This window comes from Protopterus annectens, chromosome 15.part0 (genome assembly GCF_019279795.1).
Source record: "Protopterus annectens isolate FY-2018-M chromosome 15.part0, PAN1.0, whole genome shotgun sequence".
Taxonomy (NCBI): domain Eukaryota; kingdom Metazoa; phylum Chordata; order Ceratodontiformes; family Protopteridae; genus Protopterus; species Protopterus annectens.
In genome coordinates, this window is record NC_056749.1 from 374839937 (window position 1) to 374864995 (window position 25059).

At 36.5% G+C, this 25059-nt stretch overlaps 1 protein-coding gene across 5 annotated transcripts in view; it reads left to right on the plus strand.

Moving 5' to 3' along the window:
• Positions 1-25059, plus strand: part of DRP2 (dystrophin related protein 2) — a 4029288-nt gene that overhangs the window by 2639470 nt on the left and 1364759 nt on the right. The window lies entirely within an intron of this gene.

Below are 25059 nucleotides of genomic sequence, written 5' to 3' on the forward strand. Positions count from 1 at the left end.
AATGGCAAAATTATTTTTCTCCCCTCTTACCTGTCACCCTAGGGGCCCCCAAGGATCCATTCTTGGACCTCTTCTTTTCAACATATTCACCAACCAACTCCACAAAGCTACCCGGCATGCCACTCTAGTCCAATATGCCAATGACTCTAATCTGCTCTGCCCCATCACTCCCTCAACTCCAGGAATTGACATGAGTCCTTTACCACTGTTGAAGCCTGGTTAGCCAATTCTCAACTAATACATAACCCCAATACAAAACAGCTACTTATATTTTATGCCACTAGAGCCTTAGACCCCATACCACCATTCATAATATTCTGAGTTAATAACACCCCTATCACACCTGTCCAACACACCAAACTTCTAGGGGTTATCAGAGATCACAACTTGAAATACAATATGCACATTGCATGGACAATAAAGAAAGTCCATAAAAAACCCAGAACCCTATATAGATGTAAAATATACCTCATCAATGACAGTCATACCTCTCAGTCATACCGAATTCCTTGGTATTTACCGGTTTTGAGGGCAAAATATTGGGGTGCCACGAATTCCCGAGTGGCCCCCTCAATTTCTAAATTTCCCAGTCTTTTTTTTTTTTTTTAATTTATCACTTTAAATTTTTGTTTGATGTCACCACGGCACACATCACCAGCCTATAGGGGCATGCGTGATTATATCAGTTGGACTGAGGAAAATGGGGATGGCGGGCAGTATCACAGCTAAGAGGACAAAACAATTTGTATGGCTGGCATTATAACTCAACTATTTTTATCTGTCTGGTGTGTTCAACCATGCTGGCTCTGATCATTCAATCATTGCATTGCTTATCTGTCTGGTGTTGTTCACAGCAGTTGCTGTGCCTACATTATCATGCTACATGTATTTAATTTATTTAGCTGCATTATTGTGCTACATATATTTAAGCTTTTAGTTTGTCTGAGTTGGCTGGCTATATCTGTCTGGTGTTGTTCATGGCAGTTGCTGCGCCTGCATTATTGTGCATATATTTAAGCTTTTAGTTTGTCTGGGTTGGCTAGCTAGGTCTGTCTGGTGTTGTTCACGGCAGTTGCTGCACCTGCATTATTTAATTATGCTTGCTTTTAGCTTGCCTGACATGACTACATTTGCTGGCCTTGACCATTGCTGCTGCATTTTTAATGTTCACGGCATGTGTGGTGCTACATGTATTTATTATGCTTGCTTTTAGTTTGCTGGCTGTGCAAGGTGTTTATCATGATGTGCTACATCAGGTTGCAGTCTTAAGTGTATTGTTGAACATGCAAATTAAAACCGTTGCTGCTTTATTCAATGTGATGCAGGCAAGCAAGTTATCTGCCGTTGCTGGATTCCATTCACCTGTTGCTGGTGCATTCAATTCGTTTATCTGCCATTCAGTTGCTGATGCATTCAGTTCAATTATTTGCTGGTGCAATTTGTTTGGATTCAATGCTGGTGCATTCAGTTGTTTATCTGCTGTTTCAAGTTGTTTGGAGTGTGTGTTTCAAGTTGTTTGGAGTACATGTTTCTATATCTGCCATTGCATTCAATTATTTTGCTGGTGCATTCAATTATTTTGCTGATGCAATCAGTGTGTATGTGTGTGTGTGTTTGTGTGTCTGTGTGTGTGTATAAAAAGTCCCAAGTAAATATATTGGTTAGTTAAGTGTGTGTAAAAAGTCCCAAGTAGATACGTGTGTGTGTACGCACGCTCCAGGTGGATATATTGGTTAGTTGAGGTTACTCAGGCTCAAACCCATTATCTTCGGTTCTCTACCCATACCACCACTTCTGATTTGAAGGAAAAGTTATAGGTATCAACTATACAAATATCTGGAATGTTTGGCTCATACTTTTGGTCTGTTGGTCTTACAATTTGGATGGTGCAGTGGTACTGTTGTTGCCTCACAGCAGTAGGTTCTCTGGTTTAATTCTCTGCTGAAGTGCCTTCTGTGTGGAGTCTGCATGTCCTCCCTGTGTTTGTTTTCTCTGGGTGCTCTCTGGTCTTCTCCCACAATACAAGACATACATCTGGAGTGTTTCTCCCTGCCTCTGCTGAAAATTGGCTTAATTCCTAGTTGGACTTTCCCAGTAAACAAATGTTAAATAAAAATAAAATAAAATGTATGGTTTTCTGGCAAATCATTGAGAACTGAGTTCACTATATAATGATAGTCATTTAAGTTTCAGTCTCCCTATCTTTCAGGAAACACATGGTAACACATTTTATTCTAGCATCTTCCTAAGATTATAGAAGCAATGTTTAAAATGTTTCCCTGGTTTTGGGCCTTTGCCCCCCCCCCCCCCACCACCACAAATAAATTTTGGCTTTTTCCTGATTTCTTGTGCTGCACAGTTCTTCAGGAAAGAGATTAGTGGTGATTATGCAAAGTCTACTTGCATTGTTAATAGCACAACAGGTAGTATACTTGCTTTTGCTGCAGAAGGCTGTGGGTTCTAATCCCACAGGATGTAGATGGATTGCTAATACTGTACTGGGTTGAACTTTTAAAGGGGGTGGATGCTGCAGTCCTGAGAATGTCCTTCTTTGGCAGAGAGACCTTGTAACTATGAACGTATCAGTTTGCCATCCATTCCCTATTGAAATATTACTAGCTTATAACTTTTTTTTAATGTAACATAGGCAATTTATTGTTGAAGGGCAACAGGCATTGTACTTGTAGATGAAAGTAATGAAATATAAACTTGTTTGCTAGCAGCAACTTCTTCATTAGTTACAGATCTCTTTAATGTGGAATTATTTACTTCTGCAGAGATTATGCAATATGCATATTTACTAATGCTGGTGGATTGTAGAAGGTTGAGTAGACTTTTTATGATGGAAATGTTCTGAATTGAGCAGTTTTGTTAGTATTGGTTCATGCATTTTGTTTCATTGCATACTGGAAAAATGTTCAAAACAATAAATTTAAAATGCGCTGTAACAAGTATACTGTATTATACAAGGAATATAAGTTAATACAGTTAGGAAGGTGTATCCAAGAACACATTTATTTTTCATGTGCAAGGGGCCCATCCTGGTGTTCACCACCACAATATGCATGGTCTGGCTAGGATTCACAGACCTTTGACCAGGCTTGGGAAGCTGATGGGTTCAACTGTGAAGGGGGAGGGGGGGTCATCTGTAACATTTGGGACAATAATTTTGTTTATTTCAGTACATCTTGCTAACTGGGCACTACTTAATTTCATAGTGTATGGGGCCAGCTTAAAACTTTGCTACAGAATATCTTTTGACAGGAAAATATGCTGTTCAAATAGTTCATATTTCAGTTGCCATTGCAGAAAGCTGTATTCTGATTGGCTGTTTCAATTTTGTGGATTTGTTTTTCTATTGCTGATCTTGTGAGCTTTGGTTTCCTTTTGGCTGTATTACTATGAGCTATTGCTGAACAGGATCTGACCAAATTTTACTGGATTTTGCTCCTCTTTTCACTCATCTTTGATGCAGGGAAGTATATTTTAATTACTTAAAGTATCATCCAATGCTCTTTTCTGCTCCCTCTGATCTTAATCTCAGCCACTCCACACTAGCATGGTTTCAAGACTATCTAATCAACTGCCAACAAACAGTAAAATGGCAAAATTCCTTATCTCCCCTCTTACCTGTCACCCTAGGGGCCCCCAAGGATCCATTCTTGGACCTCTTCTTTTCAACATATTCACCAACCAACTCCACAAAGCTACCTGGCATGCCACTCTAGTCCAATATGCCAATGACTCTAATCTGCTCTGCCCCATCACTCCCTCAACTCCAGGAATTGACACGAGTCCTTTACCACTGTGAAGCCTGGTTAGCCAATTCTCAACTAATACATAACCCCAATACAACACAGCTACTTATATTTTATGCCACTAGAGCCTTAGACCCCATACCACCATTCATAATATTCTGAGTTAATAACACCCCTATCACACCTGTCCAACACACCAAACTTCTAGGGGTTATCAGAGATCACAACTTGAAATACAATATGCACATTGCATGGACAATAAAGAAAGTCCATAAAAAACCCAGAACCCTATATAGATGTAAAATATACCTCATCAACGACAGTCATACCTCTCAGTCATACCGAATTCCTTGGTATTTACCGGTTTTGAGGGCAAAATATTGGGGTGCCACGAATTTCCGAGTGGCCCCCTCAATTTCTAAATTTCCCAGTCTTTTTTTTTTTTTTTTTAATTTATCACTTTAAATTTTTAGCTGATGTCACCACGGCACACATCACCAGCCTATAGGGGCATGCGTGATTACATCAGTTGGACTGAGGAAAATGGGGATGGTGGGCAGTATCACAGCTAAGAGGACAAAACAATTTGTATGGCTGGCATTATAACTCAACTATTTTTATCTGTCTGGTGTGTTCAACTATGCTGGCTCTGATCATTCAATCATTGCATTGCTTATCTGTCTGGTGTTGTTCACAGCAGTTGCTGTGCCTACATTATCATGCTACATGTATTTAATTTATTTAGCTGCATTATTGTGCTACATATATTTAAGCTTTTAGTTTGTCTGAGTTGGCTGGCTATATCTGTCTGGTGTTGTTCATGGCAGTTGCTGCGCCTGCATTATTGTGCATATATTTAAGCTTTTAGTTTGTCTGGGTTGGCTAGCTAGGTCTGTCTGGTGTTGTTCACGGCAGTTGCTGCACCTGCATTATTTAATTATGCTTGCTTTTAGCTTGCCTGACATGACTACATTTGCTGGCCTTGACCATTGCTGCTGCATTTTTAATGTTCACGGCATGTGTGGTGCTACATGTATTTATTATGCTTGCTTTTAGTTTGCTGGCTGTGCAAGGTGTTTATCATGATGTGCTACATCAGGTTGCAGTCTTAAGAGTATTGTTGAACATGCAAATTAAAACCGTTGCTGCTTTATTCAATGTGATGCAGGCAAGCAAGTTATCTGCCGTTGCTGGATTCCATTCACCTGTTGCTGGTGCATTCAATTCGTTTATCTGCCATTCAGTTGCTGATGCATTCAGTTCAATTATTTGCTGGTGCAATTTGTTTGGATTCAATGCTGGTGCATTCAGTTGTTTATCTGCTGTTTCAAGTTGTTTGGAGTGTGTGTCTCAAGTTGTTTGGAGTACATGTTTCTATATCTGCCATTGCATTCAATTATTTTGCTGGTGCATTCAATTATTTTGCTGATGCAGTCAGTGTGTGTGTGTGTGTGTGTGTGTTTGTGTGTGTGTGTATATAAAAAGTCCCAAGTAAATATATTGGTTAGTTAAGTGTGCGTAAAAAGTCCCAAGTAGATACGTGTGTGTGTGTGTGTGTGTGTGTGTGTGTGTGTGTGTGTGTGTGTGTGTGTGTGTGTGTGTGTGTGTGTGTACGCGCGCTCCAGGTGGATATATTGGTTAGTTGAGGTTACTCAGGCTCAAACCCATTATTATTATCTTCGGTTCTCTACCCATACCACCACTTCTGATTTGAAGGACAAGTTATAGGTATCAACTGTACAAATATCTGGAATGTTTGGCTCATACTTTTGGTCTGTTGGTCTTACAATTTGGGTGGTGCAGTGGTACTGTTGTTGCCTCACAGCAGTAGGTTCTCTGGTTTAATTCTCTGCTGAAGTGCCTTCTGTGTGGAGTCTGCATGTCCTCCCTGTGTTTGTTTTCTCTAGGTGCTCTCTGGTCTTCTCCCACAATACAAGACATACATCTGGAGTGTTTCTCCCTGCCTCTGCTGAAAATTGGCTTAATTCCAAGTTGGACTTTCCCAGTAAACAAATGTTAAATAAAAATAAAATAAAATGTATGGTTTTCTGGCAAATCATTGAGAACTGAGTTCACTATATAATGATAGTCATTTAAGTTTCAGTCTCCCTATCTTTCAGGAAACACATGGTAACACATTTTATTCTAGCAACTTCCTAAGATTATAGAAGCAATGTTTAAAACGTGTCCCCGGTTTTGGGCCTTTGCCTCCCCCCGCAAATAAATTTTGGCTTTTTCCTGATTTCTTGTGCTGCACAGTTCTTCAGGAAAGAGATTAGTGGTGATTATGCAAAGTCTACTTGCATTGTTAATAGCACAACAGGTAGTATACTTGCTTTTGCTGCAGAAGGCTGTGGGTTCTAATCTCACAGGATGTAGATGGATTGCTAATACTGTACTGGGTTGAACTTTTAAAGGGGGTGGATGCTGCAGCCCTGAAAATGTCCTTCTTTGGCAGAGATACCTTGTAACTATGAACGTATCAGTTTGCCATCCATTCCCTATTGAAATATTACTAGCTTATAACTTTTTTAATCTAACATAGGCAATTTATTGTTGAAGGGCAACAGGCATTGTACTTGTAGATGAAAGTAATGAAATATAAACTTGTTTGCTAGCAGCAACCTCTTCATTAGTTACAGATCTCTTTAATGTGGAATTATTTACTTCTGCAGAGATTATGCAATGTGCATATTTACTAATGCTGGTGGATTGTAGAAGTTTGAGTAGACTTTTTATGGTGGAAATGTTCTGAATTGAGCAGTTTTGTCAGTATTGGTTCATACATTTTGTTTCATTGCATACTGGAAAAATGTTCAAAACAATAAATTTAAATGTGCTGTAACAAGTGTACTGTATTATACAAGGAATATAAGTTAATACAGTTAGGAAGGTGTATCCAAGAACACATTTATTTTTCATGTGCAAGGGGCCTATGATTTGAAAACAGTCCAAAGGTAATCTTTATCAGCCACTGGCCAGATGCATTTTCTTTGGATGTGGGTTTCAATGCTGCTTCAGTTAATGTGAGTTTCAAGGGCAGAGAAGTTTTAATGCTAAGTCTATTTTCATTGTGAGACTGTATTCCTACTTTGTTTAGCAGATGTCTGTTAGTGTTTGTGCTATAAAATGTAAAATAAAATCCAAATAATCATTGTAGAAGTAAACCAGTATGCACATTACAGTGTTTATAGTAAATGGGGTGAAATAGCCTAGTAATGGGACATTAGAATGACTGCAGGGGGACTCTGGGTTGGGGCCATATTTTGGTTATCTGTTCAGTTTGCATTTAAAAGTTGGTATCCCACAATTCCATTGGGTGGGTGGGGTTACATAATTATGTATGCAAATTTTATGTTAATCAGCATACAGATTTTTACCTATTTCCACGGGCCTTTGTCCAGATTTTTGATATTTCCAGGTTGAGAGGTATGATGACAGTGAGGGCAGCATTGCAAGAACCCACCTACTCTCTTCAATCCTCTATGCCTCCCCCATACTCATCAACCTAAACAAAGCAGACTTTAACAAACTATACACTTGCTACAATAAAATAGCTTGATTTGCTATTGACTCATCCTTCAGGACACATCACTACATAGCAATCAAGCAACTATCCTGGCTAGAATTACCCAACCTGCTCACATATAACTAGCTTAAAATAGTACACCAAATTATATATTACCCTGCTAGAGTTCCTGGTCTTTAAGGTCTACTTAATATCTACTATAACATACACCTATTAATATCCACGAATAAAGCAATGGCTGACGTAGGCAAAAGCAACAATAGCTCTGAGACTCCTTGTTTTCCATTTCTGTTGCAAAAGCAAGTAGATATTGGGACCACTGAAAACAAAAATAATTTCAAAAAACTCATCCAGTTCTATTTACATAGTTCTTGGTTATGTAATTGTTCTGACCCTGGGTAGCTTCACTTAATTAGATCATATCATACTTTAACCTTTTATAAAAGCTTGCAACAACTCCTTTCTATACTCTTACTCAATGTGTGCTTACTGTAATAGACAGTGATGAATGTAATTAAATGACTGAACAAAATATCCTTTCAACTGTATTGTTTATTGTAACACACTGTGCTCCTTATAGTATATTTACTTTTTGCTCCTTTCTTGGCCTTGAAATTGTACTTTAACTTTTTGACTCTGTACTGTACTTTATTAATGTGTATTGTATTTCTGTACTCATCTTTGTGGAGCTTTTCTACCCGGGCCTCCACTGAAAATAAGATCCATGCCCAGTCGGACTTTCCTGGTAAAGAAATGTAAAATAAATCTGTCAGTAGTTTTTTTTTTCTGATTTCACGTTATATTGCTAAATGTGCACAACTTGGTTTGGTTGTGTTTAAGGCAATCTTGGAGCACTGCTAGCAGGGCCGACCTTGGGTCAACTGATGCCCTAGGAAAAAGGGCTCTTCAGTGCCCCTCCACACCACTCAGTGCCCCCATCCTGGTCTACGTACACCATTACTTTTTTCTTCATTTTTCTCACAGGTTGTCTTATTCTTCAGTTTTTCCTGGTTTCACTCAACACATTTTAAAGAAACCATTTCTTTACTACAAAAAAAAATAAACAAATGCATAAAAGTGCCCCTACTAGAGTAGTGCCCTAGGAGGCTGCCTAGTTGTCATATGCCTAAGGCCAGAGAAAGGGTAAACTTCTGTTCTTATGGGAGTTCAAATTACTGTTGACCTAGTATTAAGCTGTATTGTAATTGGCTGTTGCAATTTTCTTTTTTATTTAACTGTTATAGTTTTTTGCCATGACATTCCACACTTCATCATTGTAGGTAATATCAGCAGTTACCTTTAGAATGATTGGACAAATTCATTTAGTGTTTTGCCTTTCGCTATTCAGGCTCTTTGAGTTTTTCAGCATAGCTGGATTACTGAAATATCCTTGTGGTTGCACAAAGCTGTTCTCAGTTGCAAGTGGAGTATTTCATTGTTACTGTATTGCTACAGTTGTATTTATTTTTGTTTCATTTCTCCTCTGATTACCAGGAAAGTCCAACTGAGTCAGTGGCCCATTTTCAGTGGAGGCCTGGGAAGAAAAGCTTCATAATAGATTCAAAAACATTTAAACAGTAGTTAATAACTAATTATGTACAAGGGGAGTAAAGCCGTGCAACAGATTAAATATTTTATAATGAGTTTTGCAGAAAGGCTCCACAAAAACACACAAAAAACATTTTACAGTAGCTGATAAGTAATATACAAGGGGAGAAAATCCACACAGCAGATAAAACACAGATTGAATTACATTTACAGAAAATTACTCAGATAAATTGTGATCAAGAATGCAGTATGTACTACAAGTAGCAAGACACTTTGCAGAAGTGGATAGCCTATGTCAAGTAAACTAATACATAGTTATTAAACATATTGGCTGTATTTCTAATAGTATATAGAGGTATGAAATTACTGAGTATTCTGCTGCTAAAATGGACAGAGGAATAGAATGAGATGACGAGGAGTAATAAGCTGGGGGGAAAAGTAAGGACATGGGGAGAGAGAATGCATTATTATCAGAAAGATAAGAATGTTATAGAAGGACATAAATAAGTGTTGGTGACGCGGTAGAAGAGCATACATTAGTAGTATAAAACAACAAGTATGCTGACAGATAAAGGTCTCGCACTGAAAAATAAATCCAACTCAAACATGTACACTGTTCTACCAACATGGCTGTATCAAACTGTTTATTAGAGAACTGCACAATAAAAACAATAAAATGTAAGCGCTTTCGCAATTCACTGATTGCTTTATCAGACTAATGCAAAATCCATCAGCCAACTCATTTATAACTATTGTTAATTAATCAACCAATTGTGAATCAAGCAACCTTAATCTCTCATATAAAACTACAAATATAAAATATTAAACATGAAAATTAAAATAAAAATGAAATTCCCTGGTAATAGACATAAAAATGAGTTATAAAAATTAGAACATAAAAAATGTAACGAATAATAAACATCATGCAAGAAATATGTAAAAAATGTCAATGGGAGAGTGTACAGGCTCTCAGAGCTGGTTTTAAAGATACAGACTCATTAATACCAGGCAGTTTATCCGCACAAAGAATCAGAATCCAATCTTGTTCTTTTACAGCAGTCTTATTCCTGATATCCTCACCTCTTACCATTTTTTCTATAACTCTAACACAAAAAACTTAAATTTATGGTGGCTCCCTTCTGCCCCTACATACCAAGCCAAAGCAAAGTAGTTCTTTGGAATTGATAACATTCTCAGGGATGACTGCATATTGTTACATTTTTTTAAGAATAATATTTTGATCTGCTAGGGCTCTGTACTATGAAAACGCGTGCACACGCACACACATATATTATATATATATATATATATATATATATATATATATATATATATATATATATATAGGTTTACCATGATAAGGTCGAATGCACTAACATCAAACTTGCATTCAACTGAAAAATAACATCTAAACCTAACATATCTAAAGAGAGGAATGTCAAAAATAGTTTGCATGAAAAAGTGCATGCCATAATGTCGACATTCCCCTCTTTCAGATACGACAGTTAGCTCACCTCTACTATTTTGCAGGAGTCTATGCCCCCCTGCCCCCCATACTCCCCTACTTAAATATACCAACTCGGAGATTGCTCTACAGTGAGGAAATGGGATACTTCCCTGTTCCTCACTGAATCGCGACCTCCCTCCACAGTCTCATTATGCACTTACTCGACTAATCTCGTTTGACCGCTCATCTTTCGACTTCCTGCCCCGTACGAACTGTGACTTTGCACATCAGCCATTCGATGTTCTGCACTTCGGGTAACTGATATCACCCCTATATACTGTATATATAGATATATATATATATATATATATATATATATATATATATATATATATATATATATATATATATATATATATATAGTAACCACAATTTTATCTGCACATTTTGTGTATTTAATGACTAAAATATTGTTTCTAAGTATACGAATACTGTTAACATTAAATCCTTAAACCACAGCAAACTTTTTGAAAGATATTGTGTAAGTAATGTGCATCATTACTAACCTTTGGTATAAAACTATTACTTGTTCTGCCTATTCAGGATTGTCAAAGCATGATTACTGAGCCAAAATCAGAAATCATTCAACTGTGAATGAAGTGTATCATTTTACCTCACAGTAATTTTGTGACTGACTAGGAAAACAATCCTAAACATATACAGGATTTAAACTGACTAAACGTGTTACATGCTGTGCTTTCTGATTTAAGTGCTGACACTGAGTCATGGATTCGTATCCCAGCTGTGTATTCAGTGATAAACACATGTTCTGTTTGTGCACAATCAGGTTTATTTTTTTGTTAAATTTGCAGGGTATAAATGTTCTCTTATTCAGAGTGTGGAAATATAAACATTAATTGGTAGTCAACAAGTGGGCTAATAATTAAGCCAATAACCGTGTAAAGTGCTTTTGTTTGGAACTGGCATTTCACTTCATTCTTTGTGTAATAGTTCGATTCTGGGACAAACATGCTAATTCCCTGATTAAAAATATCAAAAGAGCAAAAAGGAGAAAAGCAGTGCCAAAAAAAATTATTAAATTAGTCCAAAGCACTGACAGAATCGCCACACAATGCCACAAGTTGGATAAGAAGGCTTTATTCAGGGTGTGTTAAAATCCAAAAACAAAAACATAAATGCTGCTACAGTACATCGGCATTTTCGTCCATAAGACTTCATCAGATGAATATTACAATTCCCAGACTGTCATTTATCCCACGTTTCAATCCCAAACCACCATGAACTTCTTTTGTATATAAAACAATGAGCCAATCATAAAAAATCATCGAAAATGACATAGAAAATGAAACATTTGGTCTCACTGTAAATATACAATAACTAATTTGCTGCTTCTTTTGCCTTTTCCCGGTTAGGGGTCACCACAGCGGATCACCTGTTTCCATTTCTTCCTGTCCTCTGCATCTTGTTCTGTCACACCAACCACCTGCATGTCCTCTCTCATCACATCCATAAACCTTATCTTTGGCCTTCCTCTTTTCCTCTTACCTGGTAGCTCCATCCTTAGCATCCATTTCCCAATATACCCAGCATCCCTCCGCAGCACATGTCCAAACCAATGCAATCTCGCCTCTCCGGCTTTGTCTCCAACTTGTCCAACCTGGGCTGACCCTCTAATATACTTATTCCTAATCCTGTCTACCTTCGTCACACCCAGTGCAAATCTTAACATCTTTAACTCTGTCACATCCAGCTCTGACTCCTGCCTTTTTGCCAGTGCCACTGTCTCCAACCTATATAACATAGCTGGTCTCACTACCTTTTTGTAGACCTTCCCTTTCACTCTTACTGGTACTCATCTGTCACAAATCACTCCTGACACTCTTCTCAACCCACTCCATCCTGCCTGTGCTCTCTTCTTCACCTCTCTTCCACACTCGCCATTACTCTGAACTGTTGATCCCAAGTATTTAAACTCATCCACCTTCGCCAACTCTAATCCCTGCATCCTCACCATTCCTCTATCGTCCCTTTCATTCACACACATATATTCCATCTTAGTCCTGCTGACCTTCATTCCTCTCCTCTATAGAGCATATCTCCACCTCTCCAGGGTCTCCTCAACCTGTTCTCTACTCTCACTACATATCACAATGTCATCTGCAAACATCATAGTCCACGGGGACTCCTGTCTGATCTCGTCTGACAACCTGTCCATCACTAGTGCCAATAAGAAAGGGCTCAGAGCTGATCCTTGATGTAATCCCACCTCCACCTTAAACACATCTGTCACTCCCACTTCAGATCTCACTGCTGTCACACTACCCTTGTACATATCCTGTACCACTCTTACATACTTCTCTGCCACTCCCGACTTCTTCATACAATACCACAACCTCTCTAGGCACCCTGTCATATGCTTTCTCTAAGTCCACAAAAACACAATGCAACTCTTCTGACCTTCTCTGTACTTCTCCATCAACACTCTCAGAGAAAACATTGCATCTGTAGTGCTCTTTCCTGGCATGAAACCATACTGTTGTTCACTAATCATCACCTCCCTTTTTAACCTAGCTTTCACTACTCTTTCCCATAATTTCATGCTGTGACTGATCCGTTTTATCCCTCTGTAGTTACTACAGCTCTGCACATCACCCTTATTCTTAAAAATCGGTACCAAAACACTTTTTCTCCACTCCTCAGGCATCCTCTCACTTTCCAAAATTTCATTAAACAATCTGGTTAAAAATTCCACTGCCATTTCTCCTAAACACCTCCAAGCTTCCGCAGGTATGTCATCTGGACCAACAGCTTTTCTATTCTTCATCCTCTTCATAGATATCCTTACTTCCGCCTTGCTAATCCATTGCACTTCCTGTTTCACTATCCCCACATCATCCAGCCTTCTCTCTCTCTCATTCTCTTCATTCAATAGCCCCTCAAAGTACACATTCTCCTCACTAGTGAGTATGTTTCCCTCATTATCCTTTATCACCCTTACCTGCTGCACATCTTTCCTAGCTCGGTCCCTCTGTCTAGCCAATCAGTACAGGTCCTTTTCTCCCTCCTTAGTGTCCAACCTTACATACAACTCTTTATACGCCTTATCCTTATCCTTTTCCACCTCTCTCTGTACCATGCACCGCATCTCCTTATACTCCTGTCTACTTTCTTCATCTCTCTGACAATCCCACTTTTTCTTCGCCAACCTCTTTCTCCATATACTCTCCTGTACTTCCTCATTCCACCACCAGGTCTCCTTGTCCTCCTTCCTCTGTCCAGATGTCACACCAAGCACCTTTCTAGCAGTCTCTCTTACTAGCTCTGCTGTAGTTTCCCAGCTATTCGGTAACACTTCACTGCCACCCAGTGCCTGTCTTAATTCTTCCCTGAACTCCAACTCACAATCACCCTTTTTCAGTTTCCACCATTTGATCCTTGGTGCTGCCCTCACACTCCTCCTCCTCTTTTTAATCACCAATGTCATTCTACAAACCACCATCCTATGCTGCCTAACTACACTTTCCCCAGTCACCACTTTACAGTCTCCAATCTCCTTCAAACTGGCCCTCCTGCATAGGATATAATCCACCTGTGTGCATCTCCCTCCACTCTTGTATGTCACCCTGTGCTCCTCCCTCTTGTTAAAATATGTATTCACCACAGCCATGTCCATCCTTTTTGCAAAATCCACTACCATCTGACCTTCTGCATTCCTTTCCTTAACACCATACCTACCCATCACTTCCTCATCCCCTCTGTTCCCTTCATCAACATGCCCATTGAAATAAATCTGCTCCAATCACCACTCTCTCACCCTTGGGTACAGTCATCACCACTTCATCCAACTCACTCCAAAATTTTTCTTTCTCATCCATCGCACACCCAACTTGTGGAGCATATGCACTAACAACATTCATCATTACAACATCAATTTCTAGCTTCAGAAACATTACTCTATCCGACACTCTTTTCACCTCCAAAACACTCTTGGTATACCGTTCCTTCAGGATAACCCCTACCCCATTTCTCCTCCCATCCATACCATGATAGAACAATTTCAACCCACCTCCAATACACCTGACCTTACTTCCCTTCCACCTGGTCTCTTGTACACACAATATATCAACCTTCCTTCTGTCCATCATATCAGCTAGCTCTTTCCCTATACCAGCCATGCTGCCAACATTCAAAGTTCCTACCCTCAGTACCATACTCCTAACATTTCTCCTCTCTTCCTGCCTTCGGACATGCCTTTCCCCTCTTCTTCTATACGACATCCTAAACCCATACAACAATATATAAAATGTAGAATAACCTATATCAATTCTTGCCCATATCTATTAAAAAATCCTTCTGTTTTCCTAAGCTAATTACATATATAAATCAAATCTGAGTGGAAACTGTAAGTTATTTCTAATCCAATACCACCAATATAAAAACTGTTGGGTTTTGTATAAACGTTTTTAGATGATATTTCTACTGAGTTTTTACATTTTACTTACAACATTGGTTTAAGTGAAATAAATTACTTGGATATTACCATATACAAGGGCAGGAGGGGGTACGGATCCAAGGTATACAGGAAGGATACATACTCTAATTTGATCGTCCATTACAATAGTGCACACCCTTTCCACCAAAAGAAGGGTACAGTAAAAGGACAATTCATAAGAATGAGTAGGATGACCTCTGAAGAGGATGAATTCCTCAGGGAATGTGAGGTGTTAAAGAGAATGATTTGATTCGTGAGGTCAGCCTTGAAGTTTTGAGAGACAGGAAAGATAAATATGCCCCTATTTTGGGAGTTAAAGAAGGTTTCCCAAGTAGTAACATGATTATGATGGAACCCCCTGTTATGGAGGAAGTGGGGCCCTGGGATTTGAAAGTGCATTTGTAACTGACTTTAGTGATGATTCTGGTATTATTAGGACAATTATGGAAAAAGAATGTATGAAATTTGTTAGCCTCTCAGACCTCATACTTAATTCTGAAAAATTGAAGTGTGTTTTTAGAAAGGGTAGAAGCATTAAAGACTTGTTGGAATTTGGTAACGGAAGCAATAACAACCAAAGAAGGAAGAAAAGGGGTACATTTAATTGTGGTATGTGCTCACAGTACCCATGTGTTAGTAATTTAGAAAGTATACTACTTGAATCGAGGGATAGGACTCTTATAAGTAAAATATACAACACATGTGAGAGTAGTGGGGTGGTTTATATTGCAATTTGTGCGACATGCAAAGCATTTTATGTTGAAAAGATGGGGAGGAAATTAAGGAAAAGAATATACAAACATTTAAATGCTATATGGAACAAAAAACAAAGTAATGTTTTATACAAACATTCATTAAATTGTGTTTTAGCTAAGTTTCAGTTTTTCGTATTAAAAGAAATACCTAAATATGTGAGTGGTGGTATGTGGGAAACAAAAATTGAATATCGAGAGTTATACTGGCAAATTGTTTTAGATGCCAGTAAACCACCTGGAATTAATGATGCAGTGTCCCTAGCCCTAGTTTTCAAACTTGGAGCTGCTAGGCTTTGATATTAATGTTTTTCCAAAAGAGAAGGTACTTTTTATATGTACAGATAGATTTTATAGTGACTTAATGCCTAATTTTGCCCACTAGATGGTGATATTGAATTAGAAATAACTCACAGTTTCCACTCAGATTTGATTTATATGTTTAATTAGCTTAGGAAAATAGAAGGATTTTTTAAAAGATATGGACAAGAATTGATGTAGGTTATTCTAGATTTTCTATATTGTTGCATGGTTTTAGGATTTTGGATTAGTTATTGTGTATTTACAGTGAGACAAAATGTTTCATTTTCTGTGTAATTTTCTATGCATTTTTATGATTGGTTCATTGTTTTATGTACAAAAGAAGTTAATTGGTGATTTGGGATTGAAACGCGAGATAAATGACATTCTGGCGAATTGTAATATTCATCTGATGAATTCTTATGGACGAAAACGCTGATGTACTGTAGCAGCGTTTATATTTTATGTTTTTGTTTTTGGATTTTAACACACCCTGAATAAAACCTTCTTATCCAACTTGTGGTGTAGCCCTTCTGTCAGTGCTTTGGACTGATTAAAAAGATATTTTGATATATATATATATATATATATATATATATATATATATATATATATATATAATTTTTCCCAGTGTCTTTTGAGAGTGAATCTATGATCCTTTCAGAATCAGTATCCTTGTAGTATATGAAACATTACACACACACACACACACACACGCACACACACACACATACTGAAAGAATAAGGATAAGCCCAAACAGGAAACACACACATTGTGAGTGACCAAATGTACAGTAAAATGTTTGCATGACCCCCCAATGAGAAATAATTTAGGAATGTTAAACATATGCATTTGATGAGATGCATGAGGACCAGATGGTCAGTGCATTTATAATGTCAGTGGTGCAACATATACTACACTTACATTTGTTGCAGAAGGCTGTGTGTTATATTAACACATCAAGTAAATTGATTGCTGACACTGCATTGTAGCATAAGGGGGTGCTGCACTTCTGAGTGTGCCACCCTTTGGATGAGATGTTAAACCAAAGCCCCACCTGCTTGAGTTGGGGGTAGCTCAGGTGGATGTAAAAGATCCCATGGTATGTATTACAAAAAGTAGACGTCCTTTATTTATATACAAAAATAATTTTTATTTGCAAATTATTTACAAGTGTACAAAGATGCATATACCTGTGTGTGTATATACATACATATATATATATATATATATATATATATATATATATATATATATATATATATGTGTGTGTGTGTGTGTGTGTGTATGTGTGTATAAATCTGTTTATTATACTAAATTTTTATCACTGCTAGCCCCCCACCCTTTTTCCATAACTACTATCTGATTTTACTTAATATTGTGGCTAAAATCCATTTAGCATTAAACTTACAGTAATTTCATTTATTCTTTCATTCCATATAACCCATATAACATAAAATACATTTTTGTCTATTCTTTTAGCATATTCTTTACTTCTGTTTTTATAATATCCATATTTAATCGCATCTGTTTATTTTATCCATTGCTTTTATATCTTCAAAAAAAAGTTCTTTGCATAGTTTTCCCCATAAAATTTTTACTTTTTTTTTACATTTCAGAAGCACATGTTCCATGGTTTCTTCTTCTTCTTGACAATATAAATATATTCTATTATCTTATTCTTGGATGGCAAATTTTGTTTTACTTGCAGCTTATCTATTACCAGTCTCCACAAAAAAAACGTAACATTCTACTTTCTGATTACACCATTTGCTTCTTATTTTTATAGATTTATTTTTCCTGTGTTAGCTTTTCCCATGATTTTGCATAATAATGTTTTATCATTACAGTCTTATACCAAACTTTTATATCTTTTTCTATATCATCAGTTTTTATTTTCCACAAAAATTTTCTTTTTTGGAATATTTTATTTCCTCATTTATACACTGTCTTTCTCTTTTACTCTTTTTTAACATACCCTGAGATTTATCATATTTATATTTATACATTTTTATGACTAATATGTCATCCTTTTCATTTCTGCAGTTTAACAGTGTGTACAAATTTAATGAAGCTGCATATACCACTGAATTAATTGACCATAATCCTCCTCCTCCTTCATTTACATACAGAACTTATTTTTAATGAGTGTAATATACAACCCCATATAAATGAAAAAAAGTATCTGTAATAATTCCTTTTCAAATACTCTTGGCAACATAAATACACTTATAAGTATGCTATTTCCCATCAGTACTGAATTTATCAAATAAGCCCTTTTTCTGCATGCTAATTTATATGTTCTCCTGAAAATACAGGTTTGTTTAATTTCTTCTGTTGTTTTTTTTCCATTGAAATACATTTACATGTTTATTCCCTGATTTTATAACTAACACAGACATTTAATTCGTTGTAAAATACATACCCCCAATCTTTACTGTATCACATAAACCTTTAATTTTCTCTTTATTTAAAGCCATCCCTACCATCTCTAGGCAATTATTTCTGCAAATTATTACTTATTTTATCCAAATTATGTTTATTGCCATTATTGTAATGTCATCTATATATGTTAACAGAATTAGAATTCGTAACCCTTCAGGTATTATATACACCACCGCCTTCATTTTGTAATTCATTGAACATACTATCACATTCATAACTAATACAAAGAGTATACAACTCATTGGATATCCCTGTCTTAGACCACTCTTCATAAATACCTCTTGGCTTAACCAGACATTTACAAGTATTTCTACTTTATTATTACTATATGTTGACATACATAATTTCCTAACTTTCTCACTTTTATTATTCTTTCATTATTACCCAGAAGATTTCATATCCAGTTGCGTCAAATGCTTTATGAAGGGCTGTCATGAGTTTTACTTCTTTGTCTTTGTTCGTATCATAGGTTCATAGGTAGGTTCTAGGCTATTGGCCCTAGGGCCTATATAAGCCTAGCCAAAAGGTACCCTGGCTTTCGCCACCCAAGAAAATTATTTTCCTGTGCCACTGTCGAGCAGAACCACAGAAGTGATCCCTGGGGTGAATTTCCTATCTCCTATCCAATCATCAAAATTTTTCTTGAAGAGTGCTAATGAGGAGCTTTGTCCACTGTTTCCCTAACTTTCACTAATAATTCTTGTAAATCCTTCCCCTTTTAACTGTATATGCTATCTTCCATAATATTTTCAATTTTACTTTCAAATCTCTTGTTTTATTTTCAAATAGATCTTATAATAGAATCCAGCAATCTAATAATAAAATAAAATAAAATAAAAATAAAAATAAAACTAAATTATAATCATTATTATTAAAACTGCCGGTCTCCAGTTTTTTAATTGTCTTGTATCTTCCTTCTTCCATATGAATTTAAGTATTCAAAATCTTTAATGTATATATATATATATATATATGTGTGTGTGTGTGTGTGTGTGTGTGTGTGTGTGTGTGTGTGTGTGTGTATATATATATATATATATATATATATATATATATATATATATATATATATTTTTTTTTTTTTTGCCAATCCCTTCATTTTTTATACATTTCATACCCATCCTAATACTTTATCTAACTCATTTAAAGAAATCTCTTTTTTCTTACTCTTTATTCTCTTTTTTCTGATAACTTTTTATTTTCCATGTTTTTTCACTACCTTCATTTTTCTTTAAACATTTATTGAACATATTGTACTACACTATTCATAATCTTTTACTGAGTTCTTTCTATTTCTCCTTTTACATTTTTTATTTCTCTCATTATGCTACCATCTTCATTTACTAGCTTGCTTAAGTAACATTATAGTTTTTCTCTTTTTCCTTGTAAAATATCTTTTTTATATAACAATCCTTGCATTTTTTTTATTTTTTTCATATATTTCTTTTTTCTTTGTCAAAGTACTTTCTGTCATTATGTTCTAAATCTTCCAGTACATCTCATTATATGTTCTTTTATATTTTTCTTTCTCTACTTTTTGTCATGTCATATTGCCAGTGTAAAAATATTTTATATATTTCCTTAAATATCATCCATAATTCAGACCAATTTTTATAAAATGTTTTCATAGTAATATGATCTTTCTATAACTGTATTTAATCATTTTGTTTCTTCATGCCATGCTTTCTCATTTTTCCTTTTTCTTTGCCTTTTGTTATATATTCCTTGTTTTACTTTATCTCTAGCCATAGTGCAAAATGACTAGAAAATACATTTCTTTTCCTTTCCTTTTTATTTTGTACTTATCCCTTTAAAAAATGTTTCTTTTACCCTTTTACCAATATAATTCTTTTCCCCATTTAACTACCTCCCAATCTGTCTTCTTCATTGCCCCTTCATCCATGTCCTCTTTTTTATTTTTTTTTCTCATCTGATTTTTCTTCTTTCTACTAATTCTTAAATTTCTTCTCTTTGCTCATTTTCTTCTCTTTCTTTTTCCTTACTGTAATTTTCATTTTTGCAATCCATCCACAAAGCTCTAATTTTATTACATTTATAACATTTCAGTTCTCATTTTTTGCATCATGTCCCATTACCCCACAAATATAGCATTTTCTTTTGTCACAGTTACTTGTTAAATGTCCTGCTTTTCCAGAAAAAAATATGCTTTGGATTGTCCCTAGTATTTTACAACACCAAAGCTACCCTCCACATTTATGCTTGGTATATGTATTTTTTCATTCTATCTTTAATAGAATATTACAATTCCAGTCACCACTCAGTAATCCTCTTTTGCCATCATTTTTTTAAATATCCAGTACTTCTTTACATAAAGCTTTCATATGCCATTTTAAAGTGTCTCTTTCTTCCTCAGTTCAAAATTTTACATTAATTTTACTTTTTGTTTCCATTAAATGCTTTTATCACATAAAGCTTTCATGGGTTAAAGTCCTTCTTTTTTGATATTCTCCAAGAAAATTTTCCATTGGAAAAAAAGTCTCAAATATATAATGTCACAAAATGTCTCTTTGTTAATAAAAATAAATTATCTTACCTCGTGGTTTTACACCCAAAGGAGCTATTAAATTGTCCCAAACTTCACCACTGTCCATTTCTTTGTCTTCTTTACTTTGAATCCTTACAGTGTACTTCTGTTTTTCATTTTCTTCTGTCTTCTTTTTTGCTACTCCACTTTTTCCTTCTTTTATGTTCTCTGTATATGTTGTCTTTTCCATCTCACCACTATTCTTCAGGATTGTCTCCGCATCTTCGTTTTGTGTTTTCTCCATATCTCACCTGGAAACATCTCCTTCATTTCCTGGCTCACTCTGCGCCACCATTTTGTAAGTAAATCAATCCACAACCCTCCCAACTTGAGGGTTGTAATTATACATCTATCATTTGCTGACTCATCTCTATCAAACAGTTTTTTTAAACATTTTCTGAGAATCCTGCACACATTCTCTGGTATTGATATTTGGTTTTTCCTTCATTTTTTTCACCACTCTATCATCTCCTTCTCTCTCCATATGCTTCCCTGTTTCTCTGGGCTACCTCTGTGCCTGGAATGGAAACAGGATGTGCTCCTCTAAAATGGGTCCCACTTGCAACAATGACAAGTAGGGGAAAAATTTCTGATGCCCTGGCCAAATTTCCCCTAGTAGTACAAATACCACCTTGGGTCTCCCCTGAAAAGAGGTTACTGCCCTAGTGGGATGAACCCAGTCAACAAAAGATAAAATAAAAATAACAATTCTTAGCCAGTTTTATCCACACTCTGGGTTTTCTGAACAACATTGTGCTGTATGTGTATTGGCCTGTAGTGGGAAGGTGGTCTACTACAGGACCCTGCATGCTAGTAGCTCACAACTCTGACACTTGTTTGAAAAAAGACACATGGTCAAATTCTTACTAGCCTGGTCTGCTATTCATATGTAGCTCTCCCAACACCCGACCCTATAGAACTATATATGCCTACCTGAACCTAAACACACACTCATTTCCCAACCTGAGTCCTTGTTCCTTTACCCTAAACCTCTACTCCTCCCTGACCCTAAAGTCCCCAATCACTCCCCAAATTTAAATTCTTGATCACTCGGTGACCATAAAACTCCCCTCCCTCTCCCCAAACCTAAACTCCCTTCATGCACCCAAAGACTAAGATCCACCTCCCACTCCTTCCCCATTGTTACTTGCCCAAACTTCAAGTTCGAGCCTAAGCAGCATCCAACATGAGTTAAAAGGTGCTCAATCCCTGGCATTGAGACAGTGGTTTTGAGTGCTTGGAACTCAAGCACCTGTAATGTTCCTATCAGCATATGACACAAGTCCAGTATGTGAACATATCAGTGTGAATGTTACTCAGATAACACATTATTAAGAATGCAGCAGAAAGGTCACTTGAGCAAAGTAAAAAAAAATGAACTAAATACCATTACAAAAAGTTAACAGTAGCTGTTAGCTGGTATAGCCTGAGAATGACTTTCACAAAAAATATTATATAATTGTTCCCATTTTATTGTTTCTTTAACTGATATGTTTTACATGACTGAATATCCTAATCATCTTATTTTAAAAGTTCACAAGTAAAGTTAGGCAAAACACAAAAATATCTTGTAATTATGTTATTTTATGTATTTATTTATCTCTGCTTAATTCCTTATACTCCTTACATTAAAATAAATATAAACACAGATCCTAAAGAGAGTGCAAAGTCAGAAAAGGTTGTACATTTATTTCATAAGCACTTTCATATAATCTGTTAACCTCACCTTCCCCTTATATATGAATAATAAAATAAAATATATACTTTGATTAATTTTGTTTAGATAATTGCATCAATGCTGCTAATGACAATAATTTGTAATAAGAGAGAGAAGCATCATCTTCATCTTTTTATGTGCAAAAAATAAATACTTGTGGAAATACAGTTGATTAAAATTGTAAGAACAGGTTCATATTCTTTTCTTGATGATGATGATGCAATACACATTTTGCATGTAATGGTTGCAAAGGCAAATACCTCCCACTGATCGACACTTCAAATCTATACAGATAGTTTTCTGTAGTTAAATGTCACCAGTCTGCAGAAAATGTCTACTAGATTTTTATAATACACTAAAACAGATACAGCTACATTTAACTTTAAATGAAACATGGTAAAATCAGGCAATATTATAAGGAAAAGAACTGTATAATTTATTAATAGCATTCCTCACATTTCCACTAATAAAAAGGCATGCTAACTTTGATTCATGCGTTATATTCATTTACATCAGTACTGCTAAGGAATATTTTGCAGAATACAAAAAACAATCAAAGTTTTCTTTTGCATACTGTGTGTGAAGTAAACTGTTTAAACCTATAATAAGTATACAAGGTTTATAATTGTTAATGTTCTATTCTAAGCAAAGATTATTGACAATTCCCTGTGTACAGTGGCTGCAAAAGAAAGACCCACACACTGGCCAGCCTTCCAAGTTTTACTCTTCAATTAATGTGTACAATAATCCATCACCTATCCATCCAGCTCCCCAAAGACTCACTTACATTAAAACTTGAAACAATATGGAAATTTGCAATGTTTTGTGTTAAATTATTTATTAGAAATTATTTGCTAATGTATATTTTAACACTGCATGTTCAGCTTTCAAAATACATGTCAAGGGCAGGCAGGTTATCAACACCCACATCTCTCAGTAGTATTTTATAATGTACATCCCGTTCTTTCTTTTATTTTCCAATACAAAAACAGAGGGTGCACACATTTTTCTACCTATTGAGAGTATTTATATACACTTCATTTGAACAGCAATTTGAGTTCTCTGCCAGCAACTGCTGCTGCAGATAACATTGTTTGTCAGAAAGTACACACGTATGTCCTGCATACATCTGCAGAGGTGCTGTTGTTGCCAGAAAGTACACATGTATGTCCTGCATACATCTGCAGGGGTGCTGTTGTTGCCAGAAAGTACACATGTATGTCCTGCATACATCTGCAGGGGTGCTGTTGCTGTCAGAAAGTACACATGCATGTCCTGCATACATCTGCAGGGATGCTGTTGCTGGGTAATACTTCCATATGTGTCATGGGCAATACGCATATGTCTGAATGTACGAAACCCAAGTGTTCCACATTAGCTTGTGCTACTGATGTCCAATAGAATCCAAAACTCTGGAACACTGAAACTGGTGATCATCCTCCAAACAGTGTTGGGCATATGATTCACATGTGTTAAAGTGGTACTGTAGAAAGCACAAATAACTGCTTAGATTCTCTCTGCAGAAGGAGACAGTGTGATATGTGCATAGCTATCAGTTTACATATGTAACATGCAATGCATTAGTAATCATAATGTGTATAACACCTCTTCATGCCATCCTGTGCTTTACCTCCCAACAGTAGATATGCACATACTCTGCTGAAACAGGCTGTGATGTTATGCATCTACTGAAATACAAATCACCAGTGTTGAAGTTTTACATTCAGATATACTTAGCTGGGTGTACAGATATTGTTTATGTGTACCTCTTTAGGCATATGACACTACTGCTGAATTGCCATATTTGTACATGCTCTGCTTGGCACGGAGTTTGCAACACTTTATGTGTGCCCTATTGTGGAATGTGGATAGGTATTAGAATACGATGTGTTCCTGACAGTGCATTAAGCACTGCAAGGAATCTGCCCAATTAGTGTACACCACTGCTCCTGGAGATTGCCTGCTAGGAGATGCATATGCCTGTAATATGTTTGTCATGTTGCATTTCTGACTGCCCTTGTATAATGACGTGTATAGCACCTCTTCCATAACCAAAGTAACGTAGCTCCACAGCACACTTACATAGATTCATTGGCTATTGAATAAGCTACTAGGCTAGACTTTCATTCAGGAACACAATAATTTTGCTGTGAGCAGATATCTGACTGGTTGACAGTATGACTATGCCTCCATTACATCAGAGGCCAATAAAGTGTGTGTGTGTGTGTGTGTGTGTGTGTGTGTGTGTGTGTGTGTGTGTGTGTGTGTGTGTGTGTGTGTGTGTGTGTGTGTGTGTGTGTGTGTGTGTGCGCGCATGTGCATGTGTACATTTTCTCCAACCCTTGACATTGGGCAGCTCACTCCATGTTTCTGATTGCTTCACTTCCTACACCAGTGCCCCCAACTCCTTGCTGCTGTGTGATTTGGAACACTCTGCTTAGTTTGCCTTCCTGCATGATATTGTACTGAGCTGCTGGTTATTTCACAGTCAGTTCACATTGCAG